General features: G+C 39.9%; 1 protein-coding gene across 1 annotated transcript in view; it reads right to left on the bottom strand.

The window, feature by feature from the left end:
- Positions 1-17,342, bottom strand: part of grm3 (glutamate receptor, metabotropic 3) — a 49,230-nt gene extending 31,888 nt beyond the window's left edge. The window contains exon 1 of the mRNA XM_086163805.1: positions 17,199-17,342. The gene's annotated coding sequence lies outside the window, so the exon portion shown is untranslated. The remainder of the gene's footprint in view (positions 1-17,198) is intronic.
- Positions 17,343-18,116: the final 774 nt, after the last annotated feature.

Here is an 18,116-nt window from a genome sequence, read left to right as displayed (position 1 = left end):
ATAAAAAGAAGACTTAGAGGGATTAAGTGAACTGCTCTGCTGAGTAAACTACCTTTCCGTTCCAGCTAAACAGTTAAGCGATTGGTTTAGGCGGAAGGTGACAGTAGATAACGTGCATTTAACGCCCATTTATCATCATTTCCGAATCAGAATCAATAGTAAGTAGTGTGATCTGAGATGACTATTGATAATCTGTTAAAAGACCAATTAAAATTGGCCCTTTCCTCTACTGATTATTCAGCCCATTTATACCCCCATTCGGCTCAAAGGTTAAGGACTGTATCATGTAAAGAACAGAAAAATTGATTTCCTCAACAAGACAGCTGGAATTGAAAAGATCTCATGGCACAGCCACTAATCTTTGTTTAAATAGGGGTTTAACATTTTCCAGAAAAAAAAAAAAAACTACATTTGTCTAATGGAAACTGAATTAACCAATAAAAGTTCTAAGACACTTCAGGAGTGCATAGAGTAAATACTCATGTGCAGTGTGTACTCCAAAAGGATTCTCCACTGAAAGAGGTTTTTAAACCTATGAGTAACGTGCACAGTCTGCACCACATCGAAGGGTATCCATAGCTAGTTTAACATACGAGTCTCCCAAAATTATAAATAAATTGAATCAAAAATCAATTTAAACTTAATCTCCGATTTAGAGCTAAGTAAATAGATAGCTATCAGTAAGTGGGGATTATATGACATGTTTAATAATTGGGAAGGACTCTCAAATCGCTAATTTTCCCAGCGTGCTGTGAAAATCTTATTTTCTTAACCTCACCGGTTTATCGGGAGGATCAACAATTTTCATTTCATATTTGTAAATGATGTTCACAAGAAAAACATATTGCAGTAAATAAGGCTCCTCTGCCAGAGGGACGGGTGTAACGTACATTAAAATAACTTTTACAACAACAGTAAGATGAACAGAAGAACGTTACCATTGAAATCATATCAAGCTATAAATAAGATGCATTTAAATGAGCTATGGTGACTTTCTGCAACATAAATGCCTCTGCATAGAAACTGTAAAAGTTGATGCTGCTTGAAGTGACTGAATGAGGGATCGACTCGCTTCTAGTGTCTTTTCGTTGGCGGGTAGAACTGACTTTATCACTCTTTATATGATATATGCAACCTGAATACAATTCCAGGGGGACTATTTTATCGTCACAGAGTTAGGTATTACACGTGTATATATTATTTTAAAATCTTGCATCTGTTGAGAAATACATTTATTTTCATCATGATTGAGTAGTTAACTGACGACAGGAAAGTAAATTCACACAGTCCAGGTTCCTGTCATGAGTTTTTGCATTTTATATTTTTAGGTCAATGTATTTTTTCAAGTTTTCCGTAGCCCACACCTCATCTGACACTGTTTGATTTTAGTAGGCTTGAAAAAAAAAAAAAAAGGAAAGACCAGCATTGGGAAATGTGCGACAGCATCCATCCACTCAGCATTTCATCACCGCAGAGAGCGGCATGCTTGTCAAATGGAGAATTACTGCTCTATGGATAGAATCTATCAACTTAACTGTCATGTAATGACCCTGGGACTCATCATGGAGCAGTTAGTCAACTACACCATGGGATGGGTGAGTCTACGTCCTTCTCAATTCATGTCCACACCCTGCCAGTCGCTGTCAACAAGGAAGAATATATCAAATTCCTTTGGATTGAGAGATATCTCTTGGGTCAGAAACTGTACAGAGCATGTTTGGATTCGCCTTTTTTTTGTGGAAAGCAATTAATGTTGTCAGGCAGTGTTTACATTTTTTCATTTGCTCTCCCTTATTAGGCCAAATTACCCATTTTGGGTGTAATCTGTCCATCTGATGGCTATTATAATTTTTTTTAATCACCTTTATTAGCATACTTTGAACGTGGTAACTCCACAATAGGGTGCAAATCACCTTTCAATTCATCTGTGTTAGCATAAAACATAGCTGTGTTTTATGTTGTGTCAGTGGGTCAATTAATTACCACTTGAAATACCTTAAAAACCAGCAGTCATGGTTTGTATCCTGTTAAAGCTGACACCTTATTTTCTACAACAGCAAGCATACCACACACTATTATTTAATCTTAGACTACACAGAATATATGGCCAAAAGTATTTGCTCACCTGCCTTGACTTGCATATGGTCTTAAGTGACATCCCATTCCTAATCTATAGGGTTCAATATGATGTCAGTTCACCCGTTGCGGCCAGAACAGCTTCAGCTCTTCTGGGAAGGCTGTCCACGAGGTTCAGGAGTGTGTTTATGGAAATTTTTGACCATTCTTCCAGAAGCACATTTGTGAGGTCACACACTGACGTTGGACGAGAAGGCCTGGCTCTCGTTCTTCGCTCTGATTCATCCCAAAGGTGTTCTATCGGGTTGAGATCAGGATTCTGTGCAAGTTTCTCCACACCGGACTGTCATCCATGTCTTTTCGGACGTCGCTTTGTGCACAGTCATGTTGAAAAAGGAAGGGCCCGGCGCCAAACTGTTCCCTCAAAGGATGGAATTGTCCACAATGTCTTGCTATGCTCAAGCTGTCAGAGTTCCTTTCACTGGAACCAAGGGGTGAAGCCCGGCTCCTGAAAAGCAACTCCACACCATAATCCGCCCTCCATCAAACTTCACACTTGGCACAATGCAGTCAGACAAGTACTGGCAATCGCCAAACCCAAACCCGTCCATCAGATTGCCAGACGGAGAAGCACGACTAGTCACTCCAGAGAACGCGTCTCCGCTGCTCTGGAGTCCAGTGGCGGCGTGCTTTACACCCCCGCATCCGACGTTTTGCATTGCACTCTGCGATGTGTGGCTTGGATGCAGCTGTTCGGCCATGGAAACCCTTTCTATGAAGCTCTCTGTTCTTGAGCTAATCTGAAGGCCACATGAAGTTTGGATATCTCCGCAGAAAGTTGGTGACCTCTTCACAGTATGCGCCTCAGAAGCCGCTGACCTCGCTCCGTCAGTTTATGCAGCCAATCACTTTGTGGCTGAGTTGCTGACGTTCCCAAACTTCCATGTTCTTATAATACAGTTGACTGTGGAATATTTAGGAGTGAGGATTTATTGCACAGGTGGCTTCCTATCACAGTTCCATGCTGGAATTCACTGAGCTCCTGAGAGCAACCCATGCTTTCACAAGTGTTTCCTTCAAAAAAAAAAAAAAAAAGGGTCTGCATGCCAAAGTGCTTGATTTTATACACCTGTGGCCATGGAAGTGATTGGAACACCTGATTCTAATTATTTGGATGGGTGACCGAATACTTTTGACCATATAGTGTATATGTGTAGTCTAAGATTAAATAATCTAATATGTAGTCTGAGATATGTATGGAAATGTGTGTATATGTGTATATATTTATACGCACACACATAAATTGACTGAATGAGCCACTTGTCCTCAAAACTACAATATAAGTTCTATGACCCTTTCACAGACAATGCAAAGCAGACAAGGAACACACATAGAAAGAAAGAAATACTGTAATGAATGGACGAGTAAAAGATACAGAAATCTTGCAAAAATAAAACAAAAACATGACTAGGGCTCTTTTTTCCAGGAGAAAGATTTGAAGGGTGGGCTCGCTGGTAAGTGTTTGCTGGCTTAGCTTGACGCAGCTAAGGAACTTTCTAAAATCATAAGATAAAGAAGAGAGAAGTTTTTTTTTTTTTGAGTGCCAAAGTGTTGGCGGGCAAAAATAGGGACGCAGGCGTGATGATCCCTTGCATAGCAAACATCTTCCTGCTGGACTTAAACTGCCTGAGGTTAAAGGCGTATGATTTTCCAGTCGAGAGCCTTGTGATTTCATGGGATGGGGAGCAAATCTCCGTCGTATCTCTGCATTAATAGAAAATCCAAATTCTTGTAATTTCTGAAGTCCCTGGTTGGTGTCTGGCACCCCTTGGTATATTTTAAGCCAAATCAATTTGGCTGGGGGCTTACTTTGTAGTCGTATTGCCAGGTTGGCGTTACTCAGCTGTGGAAATACCTGTCACATGATGACTAGCGGATGCCGCATTGGATCGGTTGTGATGGAGGACCTGGTAACAGGTAGAGAGGATGGACCGCAAAACATATGACAGGAAGTCTGTGCTGTGGGGTCAATTTCTGTCTCCAACCAGAGAAGGTGGGGGATATTGGGGTGTCAGTTGTGGAGGAGACAGCGCCGGGCGGTACCTGTCAGAACAGCAACACATTTGTTGGTGCACAACCAATCTGTCAGGCAGAAGAATCGAAACTCCCCTGCTTGGTTTGACACAAGTCTATTTAACACTAGAGACGGTCACTGGAGACCTGGAGAGTTACGCAGCTTAAGAAGGACATCAGGGTGTAGCGAGGCTGAGCGTGCCAGAGAAGTACTGTTTACTTTTTGTGACATTTTGAAGAACGACTAAATTAAAGAAACAATGCTGGAAAACTCTGGTTGACTCTTGTCCATTTCGGAGTGAATGTTCGGTCACATTTTCTTCATGTGGTCCCAAATCACCGATCACACTTTGCACAATGGGGGAATTAACAATCACTTTGTGAGTGAAACACAGGCAGTTGCTGAGCTCAAGTCCTTTGCAAAGTTGAACAATTGTAACCAAACAGTCGCAGTACTGTACTATATGTCATTGATGGGACAGAGAAACAACTGTAAAGTAACATTTTTAACAGTGAAAAAAAAACCCCAAGGCCTCATGAAGGGCAGGCGGTGGAATGGCAGCAGGACAACGGACAAGAATCAGACACAAACAACGGTTGCTTTTCGGCACGTCAAACTGGCAACAACCCATGGGTAGATTCTAGATAAACACCGGGATTAAATATGTCATCAGGTAGAAAATTGCTTTAAGATTCACAAAGATCAAACAACGTCTTCTGCAACCATAATCTCATTTTTGAAAAGTCGTAAAATCTATAAATTGATAGATAGATAGACAACTGGGGAGACTGACATCAGACCAAATAAAAAAAAACAAACAAACATGAAATGTTTTTGATTTGATATACATGAATCACCTTCTTTCATCCTTAAATTAATGAATTTGCTTTAATGCGCTCATATGAATTTTCACCAGTGTGTCTACTGGCATTGTCAAACTTCCACTATGGATTATCGGCCATGTTCTTTACTCAGATCAAAAGGGAACAAACACATTTAGCGCAAGGGGCTGCTGGAAAATGGTAAATGCTGCTTTTTCAAAGCGCTTTCCACTGGATTTCACATTTAGCCATTCACACATGGGCTCACACACCGTTGGAGGCAGAACTGCTGTGCAAGAAGCAAACCGGAGTTCAATGTCTTATCCGAGGAAAATTCGGCACGGAAACGGGAGGAATCGTGATACAAACCGGCAACCTTCCGTTTTAAGAGAGTAAGAGAGAGAGTCAAAGTTCCTGTAACGTCTATTTACCCAACCGGATGGCAGTCATGTTGAGAATGTTCAATCGAGCCCGACTCCAGTGGTGTTTAGGAACGGCGAAAGAGTCCATTGTGTGGGAGCCAAAATAAGGAGCTAACATTTTCTACCAACCTTTAACCTTGTTCAAATAGAACTATAGCCGTAGGTAAAGTATACAGATTACACTTTAATCCACGAATTCAATAAAGGCCAGGGCCACAAAGTAAAGATGTCAGAGTGGTTCTTAGACGGCGTTATATATTTGTTCTTTTCTGTAAGGTTTTACTGTTTGCAGTTTGGCTTCAGATGTGGATTTTTTAAATTTGCATGGTGATTTGCAGCACTTTAATGAAATTTGTGGTATTTCGCATTAATAATTGCAAGTGAGTTAACTATGCTTGTGGTGCCAATAGAAGAAGCATTCTTATTTCCTCTTCAATAAAAAAGTGCCAGATTGAGACTGACTTAATTTTTTTTATTGAAACTAGGGTGGATTTTGAGGTATCACGGCAGATTTGCATTGTAGTAGAATATACTTCTGGGCTTGGCGGTTGTTTGCACATTTGAGTCAAGCAAAAAAAGTGCAAAAAAATAATTAGCCTACGCATTTCTTCTTGAATAATCATTAATGATTACTTGAAAAAGCCAGCACCCATAATGTCCTTTTGTCTTCTTATACAATGGGCTAACTATTCAAGAATAACAAGAGTTTCATCCTACAGCCATTGCTTTTGTTGTTTGTGATAAAGAGTTGACCCATTGTGAAAAGAATGTTGACTGTTCTAACAATTTATCTTTGGCGGTGTGTGTGTGTGTGTGTGTGTGTGTGTGTGTGTGTGTGTGTGTGTGTGCATGCGTGTGTGTGGGTAGAGATAATCATTAATTTAACAATAATTACTTGGAACCACACGATACCATTGGCTGCAATGTAAAACAGGGGAAAAAAATGAAGTACTCATCACAGGTTCTATTTTTCCTGCCATCATTTTATAAAGAGTGTATCACACGGTTCTTGTTTATCAACATGACTCCACAGAAAAAATGCATTTTATGAGAAATGTGAAAATGTGTTTTTCAGCATCAGTTTTCAGTGCTCAGTAACCGATTTAAGTGACTGTTTGTCATTAGTAGGCAAGGAACAGTGGATTGAAAGTGCTGGCAATGAGTTAATTAACTGTCATGTTCATTTGATATCATTTTTTTATGTGCTTTGTGTTAGTTTGACTATGAAATTGCAATTCTGCTATCCCATAATTAATTGCAGCATTAAAATGACAATTCATTCAAATGATTCTTAACTTAATGGAATATGTCTTATTGTGTTCTCACCCGTTTTTTTCAGAGAGGCTGTCAACTCCCAAATACTGTATATATCTAATTAGTATGTATGTATGCATGCATGCATGTATGTTTGTACTTGATGTACCTTTCGAGGCTAATCTTCAGCACATGATTGGAGGCAAAGATCAGTCCAAGACCATCCTCCACTTGATGATATGCATGGAATTCAATTTGTTATTTTCTCATCAGATCAAGTGCTTTTTTAGTGGGTGTGAAGCTTACATAATTCTATCATCTTATGGTAACTGTTTGCGTTGCCAGAATCTGGAAAATTGGATGGCGTCAGGTGTGACCTAATCACCACTCTGTGCAGATAGTAGCGTTTTGTTTTCTGCAACCGGTCACGAAACTCTAGAATCTCCTTGCCAGTGAGTTATTTTTGGCTTCTTTATTACACTTTGTTGGCAGCAAATTATGAATGTATAATGTCCCTTCAGCAGTGAAGGCGTTTATTTATCATCAGGGCACGATAGAAAAAAATCAACACACACTGACACTTTGAGAACCCCCAGAGAAAGTGCTGTTAATAATAAAGACCTTGAGGTAACTGGTTGGTTTTTAATGTCCACTCCCACTTATTCTGACATTTGCTTTTTCGCATAAAGCGGTCGGGCCTCCACAGACGCATGCAGGCCTCACTTCAAATGAAGCAACAGCTCTTTGTCTCAAAGCCCAACGACAGAGAGACCGCCATGTATTGAAGGAACAGAGTTTGAACATGGACGCCGGGTCGTGGTGTGTTTTGCATCTGTGACAGCGGCTGCGAATGGCTGCATTTAGGCAAGAGGCCGTTATGTGTATAGATTAATATGCTGTCAATTCCGGTTGGGATCGAAACAGGGAATACAGCGGTTCCCTCATCCACGCTATTTTCTTCGGCTAATTTACATTAACTGTCGCCGAACCCTTGATGCTCGGAAACGCCGCAGATGAAACATGTAACAGCTGATCGGCCGTCTTCTGAGCCGAGGAACTGAGCCTGACCTTGTCATGGGATGGACTCAAATACATACAACTCATTTCCCCGTGCAATCTCAGTAAGACGCTCTTGTTTGGGCGGAGAGATAACTATTTAGCGCCTTGATTTGTCTTTCACAAACATAATATTAATCAGTGAATATAGCTGTTTACTGTGTACTATTTCTATTTTGACTCCAAGAGAGTGTTGCTGTTATTTGGGTGTGTTCAGTTTGGTCGTCGAGACAGCGATGGTCGGACTACAGCTGAGCTCAGCGTCCCTGTGATGAAACAAGCAACTAGTTTAACGTCTCGCACGGCGGTTCCACGCTCTTTAACCGGCTAGTAATCGACAGCGCTCTTGTGTTTAAATCTTCTATGCGTGGCCTCCCGTCACCTGCGTGTCTTGCTTCTCACAGTCACACACATGCAGTCTTGTAATCACATGCAATAATAGTTGCCGTCTAATTTATTCATTTATTAAATCAATCATTATCGACACCAATAATGAACCGCCTCTATGCTTTTGGAGTGCGGGAGGAAAGCGGAGAATCCAGAGCCCCCCTGTTGGAACAGCACCAGAGACCTTCTTGCTGTGAGGTGGAAGCGTGAACCGAAGCGCCGCCATGCCGCCTGTCTAGTTATTTCTCAAAACTATTTTTGTGAAAAATAAACAGACCAACACTTTCGGATTTCATGTTATTCAAAGCAAAATGCAATTACAGATTTGAAAGGGGCGACATATATTTCCATTCGTGACGTTCAATTATTTTGATTAATAAACACAACACTTAAGTTTAAATTACGTCAATGAATACTATATCTATGAATCTATGTATACTATTATATCTATGAATATAATATATCTATATCTATGAATACTATTATCTGAAAATCATGTGGCGATTAGATATGCCAAGTCAGTGATAGCCGTCGGATTGTAGAAATTACTTCAGATAATATGTTGCATTGAGAACAAAATCCATACTGTAGTTTAATGATTACAAGGAAAATATAGTTTCGATTTGCTCTTTACTGATGGAACTTATTTTTAGATGCATTTCAAACATGTGAAACTTAAGCTGCAAATAGAAAATTGAGTTTCTTCATTGTAAGATTATGGAGTTGTGGTCTTAGTGAACTTGAGCCTCCAGGGACCGGTTAAAGAGAGACCACTGTCAAAAGCGCAGCAGAACACTGACTCTGATTTAAAAGTGCAAAAGTGAATTATAATGCAAATAAATAAAAAAAAAAAAAAAAAGTATTTTTTCTAGAATTTCAACATGTTTTGAAGAAAGTATTTAAACTGCTTATAACATTGTGAGTGGACATTTGCAATTTTTTTTACAGGGGAAAAAAAATGATAGCAGTCGTACAAAATATTACTTTCAGTATATTTGTCCATCGGTAGAACACAGCAGTGTATTCACACACATTACACATATGGTTCTAAGCAAATAGTATTCAGCTTTGTCAATGTGGAATTTGTTGGAATTAATATTCTTTTCAAAGTGAATATAATCCATCAGAATCCAGTAGCGTATAATATTTCAGTGATATGTTGCACAGAAAAATGAACTGATTGTAATTTGGAAACAGGGATTTATAATTTATGTCGCATATCACCATTTTTTTTGCACTTTGAACCAAAGAGGATAGACCCAATCTTTTTTTTTTTGTGCGTCCACAATTAAAACCTCAACAGTTATTTCTATTTTCATAAACTATGTGCCGGAAACACTGTCAGTTTCGCTTCTGTCTGTTTGAAATGGATTGAGTTGAACTTACTACATTTTAGCGCTCACAATTTTTTTTTTTTTTTTTTACCACATATCACACATCCACACACTCTCACAGGTCTCCTCCTCAAGCTCATCATTTATTGAAGAGTCTGATCTCTCTCGGAGACACACCATCACAGCTGTACATCCCACTGCCCTTTCCCTGCCTCATCCCCAGTGTACAATGTGTGTGAATGTCTGTGAATGTAGAGAAGGAAGAATGTCAGTCATGAACAGACAGTGCAGCGCCACTGTGTGTGAAAATGCATGCGCACGCGTGTGTGTGTGTGTGTGTGTGTGTGTGTGTGTGTGTGTGTGTGTAACAGTGGGTGATGTGTCTGTCGTTGTTGATCAGAGGCGAGGGGCAGTTATTTCAAGACGCTTTTCCGTTTCTTTCACCAGAGCAAAACAATATAAGAAACACCAAAAAAAAAAAAAAGGTCCTGGCAATTGGGATTAATGTACACCGTGAAGCTTAATATTTGCTGGAAATGTGTGTCATACCCTGATAAATGTTTATATATTCTTTCAAGTATCATCTTATTCAAATGCTTCCTCCCCGAAGAGACATTTTAAGAAAGGTATAGTCGATTATTCACTTCAAGCTTTTTTCCTCCAGATTTGAGCCATCGAAAAATGGCGCCTTACAAAAACCAGACCATTAAATATGGGCACTTGTCTTTTTATTACGTAAATTAAAGCTGTTTTGGACTAACACATCAGAAATAATGTGCAGAAATTAAATGTGAAAACATAATCTCTATGTCATAAGAAAACTCACACTCACTGAGGCGATTTTTGCCACATCTGACATTTGTGAATATGCAGCAGCACCGGTTTGTTTCCCTTAGATTAAAAATGAAACACACTTGATAAAACGATCAGTCCCAAAAGTGGTGTATCACTTACAGAAAAATATAGGTGTGTGAAAATATCCCTCTAGAGTCAGAAAATCATCGCATTTTGGGGGCGGTGCAGCTTAGGTGGTAACAGGAGATTAGATAAGTTAAGGCAAGGTAAGGTAAGGTAAGGTAAGGCGAGGTAAGGTAAGATAAGGTAAGGTAAGATAAGGTAAAATAAGTTAAGATACGATTCATGTGCATTGAAATTTCATTTGATAGCGGTCCTTTTCGCGGTAGCATAGGTATGTTATAAGGTACAAAGTATAGGTACTAATAAAATCAAATATAAATATTGCACTAAGGATAAGTGGCAGACGATGGATAGATGGATGGATGGATATTGCACTAAAGAGCAGCAGATTAAAGTGGCAGAACATCTCTATCCTGTATGCACAGGACTAAGTAAATTGTGAGCAGGTCCAGCTCAGGAGCTTTCACAGCCCTGGGGAAACATCTGCTTCTCAGGCATGGTAACAGCAACCTCAAGATAGTCTTCAAGATAAGATTCACTTTATTGATCCCCATAAGGGAAATTCCTTTGTCACAGCAGCGTATAATGTCAGAAAAAAAGGAAATAAATATGAATATAAATATGAAGATGAATATACATTGAAAGGCAGAAGACAGGATATAGCAAGACAAAAAAATAAAGTAAAAATCTACGAATAAATAGACAGCAGGACCTTTAAAACGAAAGTTCTGGTTTGATTGTGGAGCTGCCAGATGAAGTGTTGCAGAGCGACACACTGAACCCCGAACTGCTCATGGTTCATCCTGCATGGGTTAAATGCAGAGGGAACATTTTACTGGTGTTGTGCTCTATTTTCAACTGGTTACAACAAAATGAAGGGATTTCTTCCTTATTTAGCAGTTTACCCTGTGGGGTAAAGGAGGAAATACCGGCTGAATGCAAGAAGAAATAGATAAAATAATGTTCTCCAGTTCTAATAAATAGTCCTCAAATGTGAGCTACTTTGCATGTACTGTAAATACTATTTGTTGTAAAACAGGCTCACATCTATAATGATAATGATGATGATTTATTATTATTTTTTGCTGTGCATATGTGACAAAAAAAATGACATTTAGCAGTTCAGAGACTTTTTCTTAACTTTTAAATATTGTCATTTTTGAACTACAAATCAGTAGAAATATTTTAAGATTGGTGATATATTGATAGATTTCTCACACTGTGCTTTACTTTAGATGCTATGGTTTTTATTGTTATTATTGTATGGATTAATGTAATAATAATAATAATAATAATGATAATAATAATAATAATAATAATGTATTAACACAGAGCAAAAATAAAAGGTTCAGGAGATTAAGATGGACTATCTCTTCACTTTAAACTACCGTAATTTTCGCACAATTGAGCACACCTCAATTTAAGCCATACTCACTAAATTTGAAAATAAAATAAAAAAAATTGTACATTTACATAGGCTGCACTGGTCTGTAAGCCACAAATGTTCACTTGTGGCATGAGATATTTGCACAGAAAGATGTTATACAGAAAGATTTTTTACTTTTGATTACATATGTACCATAAATGCTCCCCCCCCAACAGTGCCGATGAAACATTTGGTTAAAAAAATTAAAAATACAGTAGCCTACCAGGAAAAGTCATTGATCGCTATCTTCAGCTTTATCCTGCGCACAAAAAACATACTAAAATCATCTTTGTCACGGTTGGAATTAAATAGCCTCAGAGTTCCTCCGTCACTTGCTTCCTTAGTCGCTCTTTTGTTGTTGCTCTCAATGTCACTTGTGCAAACCACACACGTGTTCCGCGGCGTCTATGTGTAATTTTATTGGTCTGATATCCATCCATCTTCTATCGCTTATCCTGCACTCAGGGTCGCGGCTGATGCCGGAGCCCATCCCGGACGTCATCGGGCGAGAGGCGGGGTTCACACCGGACTGGTCGCCGGTCAATCGCAGGGCCACATGCAAAGACAGACAACATTCACTCACTCACTCATTCGGCGCAATTTTCACCAATTTTTTTCCAATTAAAATGCTGAATGTTTTTGGACTGTGGGAGGAAACTTGGAGGACCCGGAGAAAACCCACGCAGACACGGGGAGAGCATGCGGAATTCAGCCAAAGCACTGCGCCACCGCGGGTCTAAATGGATGAGGCTAAATATTTTGGCGGCGTGAAGCTTGATAGCCCATAAAAATCCATATATTAGCCGCATCGCTGTTCAAACCGCAGTGTGCGTAAAAAAGGTAGCGGCTAATAGTGCGGAAAATACGGTAATCCCATTTTTTGACTTTCTGACCCATTCTGACCTACCTGAACTTTTTTTGTGACGTCTGGAAAACAAACTGTTAGCTTGGGAGGTTTAGTACGGTGAGCTTGGTATAGATTTCCTGTCGAGTTTGGCGGTAGTATATTTATCCCGTATGGCATGATGACATATTTTTAAATGATTGGAAAATTCATATTACCGAGATAAGTAAAAAACAACAAATAAAGATAAGATTGTGGTTTTTGAAAGTGCAGTATATATTGGTGTTCTTTCCCTCCAAGGCCGCTGTACCAGGCTGTGGTAATGTTGTCATGTTAGCAATAAAGTCTCAGGTGCAGTAACTCTGTGCTGAGACTTCTTTTTTTTCCCCCCATGGCTCAAAGATGCATTTGATTTTGGATTATCAAGGAGGCGATCCGTTTTCTACAGCAAAAATGCAAAATATGCTGTCGAATGAGTGGGAGGCTTTGTATTCGCGATAATGTTTTTTTGGCATGTAACAAAAAATGTTGTAATGATACAAAATGGATGATATCAATTTGCAACGCATGCAAATGCAAAAGAGACTACAAACAGGTCGGTAATTTTCGGTGTCTTGGAAAATACCGGATGAATACGACAGCTGTCCCAGTGTTCAGCTGCTCTACATTTACCTCGGAGACAATTTAAAAGCAAGTATAAAAACTTGCTGAACTAAAAATAAAAATAAAAAGCACTTTGCTTCTCTACGGTACTGATCCCAATTTTCCAAAGTCCAGTATAACAACGATGTTTTCGCCCATAAATAGGTTGATGGACAGTATAATTACATAAGCTTGTGATAATAAGGAGACAGTTACAAAAGCTTTGACAAAAGAAACTGTCTTTTCTTCAGCAAAAGCAGAAATATATTTGATAAGTAAATAATCTTATTTTATAATCTTATTTAATATTTATTTAATATTTTATTTCATTATTTAATTATTATTATCTTATTTAATATTTAGTAATCTTATTTTTTAACAGTTTCATTACAAATAATTTGTAAAGTCCTTTACAATGGATTGCATTCACTTACACACACACAGACACACACACACACACAAACACACTGACTGTGGCCATGCAAGTCCATCAGTATCCATTGGGAGTTCGGGTTCTTGTTCAAGGCCACTTCAGCATGCAGATAGGAGGAGCTCGGACGAAAACCACCCCCCTTTTCGATTAGAGGGACGCCCCGTCTACTACTGAGCCCCATGTCAATAATACATGGCAATTCATCCAGAATTTCAGGCTTTGTCTCTCATTCATTCTCTTTTTCTTTTCCTTTCAACTGTTCCCTTCAGGGATCGCCACAGCGAATCAACATCCTCCATCTCACCCTATTCTCTGCATCCTCTTCTCTCACACCAACTAACTCCACATCCTCTTTCACTACATCCATAAATCTTCTATCCTCCAGGCCCCCTGCCCGGCAGTTCCAACCTCAGCATCTTCGTGCAGGTATATTCACTGACCCTCTTCTGTACATGACCAAACCATCCACGCCTGGCCTCTCTGACCTCATCTCCAAAACCTCCAACATGCACTGAACCTCTGATGGACTGATTTACAACCCTGAGAGAGAATCTTAACATCTTCATCTCTGGTCCTTCCTGCTCTTATTCCTGTCTTTTCCTCCGTGGCAGCGTCTCTGAACCAGACAACATTGCTGGTCTGAGCAAAAAACTGTAACCTAATATAAGAATATAATAGTATTATAATAATAATATTTCAGGTATTCATGGAAAATGTGTGTCCCAGATCAAGATTCTTTAGCTCGTGTGGTTTTCTCTTGGAATCAATGTGCACTGTACATGCAAAATATGCATATATATTTTTTTAACCCATATTAATCCTCATCGGGTATTTCAACAATTAGGAATCTTTATACACATCATACACGCTGCTCCATGAAGCCCTGTTTACAGCAATTAGGATATATTGCTTTAAGTGTGTTTAATAGTCAGAATATATATGAAATGGTTTGCTGCCTTACATGTATGAATAAATGGATGTATGAGATGCGAGGGGTGTCTAAATGGGAATGACTTTATATATGTCTTTCAGCGAGCTTTATTGCGCTACAAATCTTTATTCATATAGCTGCCTTATTTTTAATTATAGTCTATCATAAAATCTGCTGGCGTCCAGTTAAGAATTTAATTTCTCTATTAATTTGTCATTTTCAGGGCAGCAGGGTGGCGCACTGGTTAGCACTTCCGCCTCGCGGCAGGAAGATCCCAGGTCCGATTACAACAGGGAGCCTTTTTGCATGGAGTCTGTGCGGTTTCCAAAAACATTGGAAAACCCATTGGAGAACCCGAAATCCTCCAGACTTGTAAATGAGAGAGTGAATGGTTGAATGTCTGCATATGTGGCCCCGCGATCGACTGCCGACCGGCCCGATGACACCGGGGACGGGCTCTCGCACCCCTCCGGCCGTTCGCGCAGGATAAGCTGTTTGGAAAGGAATTTGTCAATTTCAACTTCTTGCAAACAAACCTTGTATTTAAATACTTAATATTTGCTCTTAATACTGCTAAAGAATAGGACAGTGTTGAACAGGATTACCATGATACAAGGAAATAAAAAGAAACGCCAACAAATCATGGGGAAATGAATCTTTGACTTCAGACGCTGGCAACAGCATTGGTGGTTAGAAACTTAAATCCACTCCTAACTAGTCTGCCACTACAAATAACCAGGAGAGAACATCACTGATAGTGATACATTGGTAAAGATGAGGTTCTGTACCGCTTGCAATTTGGGGAATAGTGCAGCATGAAAGCTACAAGGCCATTTATACAAGCAGACACACGTGCACACATGTGTGTGCACATACATTCACACACAAACACAAGCACTTGTAAGCATATTTACAAGAAAAAAAAAAATTGCTGAAACTCAAGGCCAAATCCATTCATGGACACAATCGTCCCCCGATGCATATTCTCTGAACACATAGGTGTATACACACACACATATACACACACACACACACACACACACACACATGCATGCACTGTTTTGTAAACTGAGTGGAAAAATAGTAAAAAACACTTATTACGAGCTAAGAGTAGCATACAAACCCGGCTCCTCCCCTTAATACAAACGTGCACATTTGGGACACGATCATCATCTTAAATCAAATATTTCACATTAAACTAAAGGTGCTGCCCTCTCACACACAATAAGTGAGAGTGAAACAATGACTTAAAATGACTAAAATTCTAGAATATACACTCTCGATAGTTTTGACAGCAATCCCATCATTCAATCAGATGCACAGTTTTAAAACCTGTTGTCATTTTTCGGAGTTTTACCTCACCGAGGAAAGGCAACGTGACCCGTATATCAGTGAATACTTTATGTGTGATATTCATTAAAATTGGTGAAATGATGAGAATGGGAATAAAACAACATGATAGTCATAACTTGGACAATATAGTCAGCAATAAATCACAGCAGGATTATAAATAAATTATGCAACATGCATAGTAAGTGGCTTCCTAATAAAATAAGTTTAATACTGTAAAAAAAAAAAAAAGCAAACAACAACAGGCAAGGTCATTTTCCAATAAGCTCAGTGCTGGAATGAATGTTGAGACCCCCCCCCCCCTCTCTCTCTCTGCAGGGCATTCGTTTTTCTCTAGAATTTAAATGTGTTATGTGGACTTGCAGTTCGATGTACAAACGAAATAAAAAAAAAATACTTTGCAGAGGCGAGTTGTGTGTGCAGGAGCATCTTCAGTCCCGCCTTGACACTCAACTCTCGGGGAAAAAAAAAAATATGAAAGAGGAAGAAACCAGGCAGGTGCATATAGAGGATGCATCTACGATTACAAGTGTATGGGGAAGGTTTGGAATTTTTCATTTCTTAATTTCCTCCCGCACCCTCATCGGTCGATGCACTCCACCGTGGATGGAAAGTGTGAAGTGGCTGTTGAGAGGCGAGCAGCAAAAAAAAAAAAAAAACAAAAAAAGTATTTGCACAGCCAAGCTGTGTTCAGATCCACCTGTATGCCGCTTCCCACGGCCGCACCAGCCACCCATCATCGGGGCTGAGGCGGGGATGGGAAGCGATACCCCCCCAAAATATGCGGCTCTGTCTGAGCCCCCAAACTTCTCTCTGCGTAAAACACGCAACAGCAAATCCATGTTCCACCTTCCCTCTCTCTCTCTATCTGTCTGTTTATGCGTTCCTAATTTTATTCATTTTTTTTAATTCTATATTTCCAAATCATGTGTCTGCTGCGGAGAATTGCAAGCAGGGGTGTCGGATGTATTCATCTCCACCGGGGATCGGTGGAAGCACCAGCAAATATAAAGATACCGCGTCCGTGTAGTGCAAGAGGAGGTTTAAATCCTGCGCAAAGTTCAAAGCAAATTGATCCCTGGCGTAGGATTGGTTGACGTGCACTCGAAACGGACGAGGACTGACATTTCCCCCCCCCCCTCACTGCACTTTACGCCAAACCTACAATGAAAGAATGCCCCCCCCTGCATCTGTACAGAAGATATTAATCTGTAAGAAAAATTTTCTTACCTGGATGTCCGGGATCCTTCAAAGGTTGTGCACAATTTTTTTTTTTAAGCAGCTGGAAGTTTAACTTAGTCTACTCCTGATCCCTCGGAGGAGTCGCTCTGAGAGAGGGGATGGGCGCCACTGCTCTGCGCGCCAGCTCCGTGCTTGTGTGTGTGTGCGTGTGAGAAAGAGGGGGAGAGAGTGTGTGGAGTTGCGTGCGTGTCGGTGGTGTGTGTGTGTGTGTGTTAGAGAGAGAGAGAGAGAGGGAGAGAGAGAGAGAGGGAAACAACAGACGTGGAGATCTGTAGCCTCTTGCCAAAGGATGCTTCAGTCTCCTAGCAACAACAATCGATCTGGCAAGGAGACATTTTTATTGGATAAAAAGAAAACTTAGCCATTCACCCCCCCTTAGCACATGTTTACCACTCACATCGACAACTCAGGCATTAAGTGAAAAGACAGGGAGAGAGATGGAAATAGGAGCAAAAAAAAGGGAGTGATGAAGAGAGAGAGAGAGAGAGAGAGAGAGAGAGAGAGAGAGAGAGAGAGCGAGGTCTAATATAAATGTTATACGTGTGTTTGAGGTGCAGAATGACGTTCAGAATTAATCTACATCCATCTGCCCTTGCAACCTGACTTGAAAAACAAAAGAATCACCGATCATTCGAGACTATTTTGCTGCCAGAGTTCGAAAGACATCACTAGACCATATTAGCGGCAAAGGATTAAAAAAAAAAAATAACTGTGAGGATAGCACTAAACATGCAGCCCATGTTCAATCTCCCTCCGACATTGCCTGCATAGTTGAGTGGTAGGATTTGTGGAACACACCCAAACATCCACACCTTCAAAATGTGACAGGAAGTCTAAACCCGGAGCCCATCATCCATCACAGTAACATGATGCATCATAAATGCAACAGTGATGCTCAAATACACC

Source organism: Fistularia commersonii, chromosome 17 (genome assembly GCF_037954325.1).
Source record: "Fistularia commersonii isolate RoL2024-O1a breed Wild chromosome 17, RoL_Fcom_v1.0, whole genome shotgun sequence".
In the NCBI taxonomy this organism is placed as follows: Eukaryota; Metazoa; Chordata; class Actinopteri; order Syngnathiformes; family Fistulariidae; genus Fistularia; species Fistularia commersonii.
Note: the sequence above shows the minus strand (reverse complement) of the source record. Positions and strands in the feature narration are given on the sequence as shown.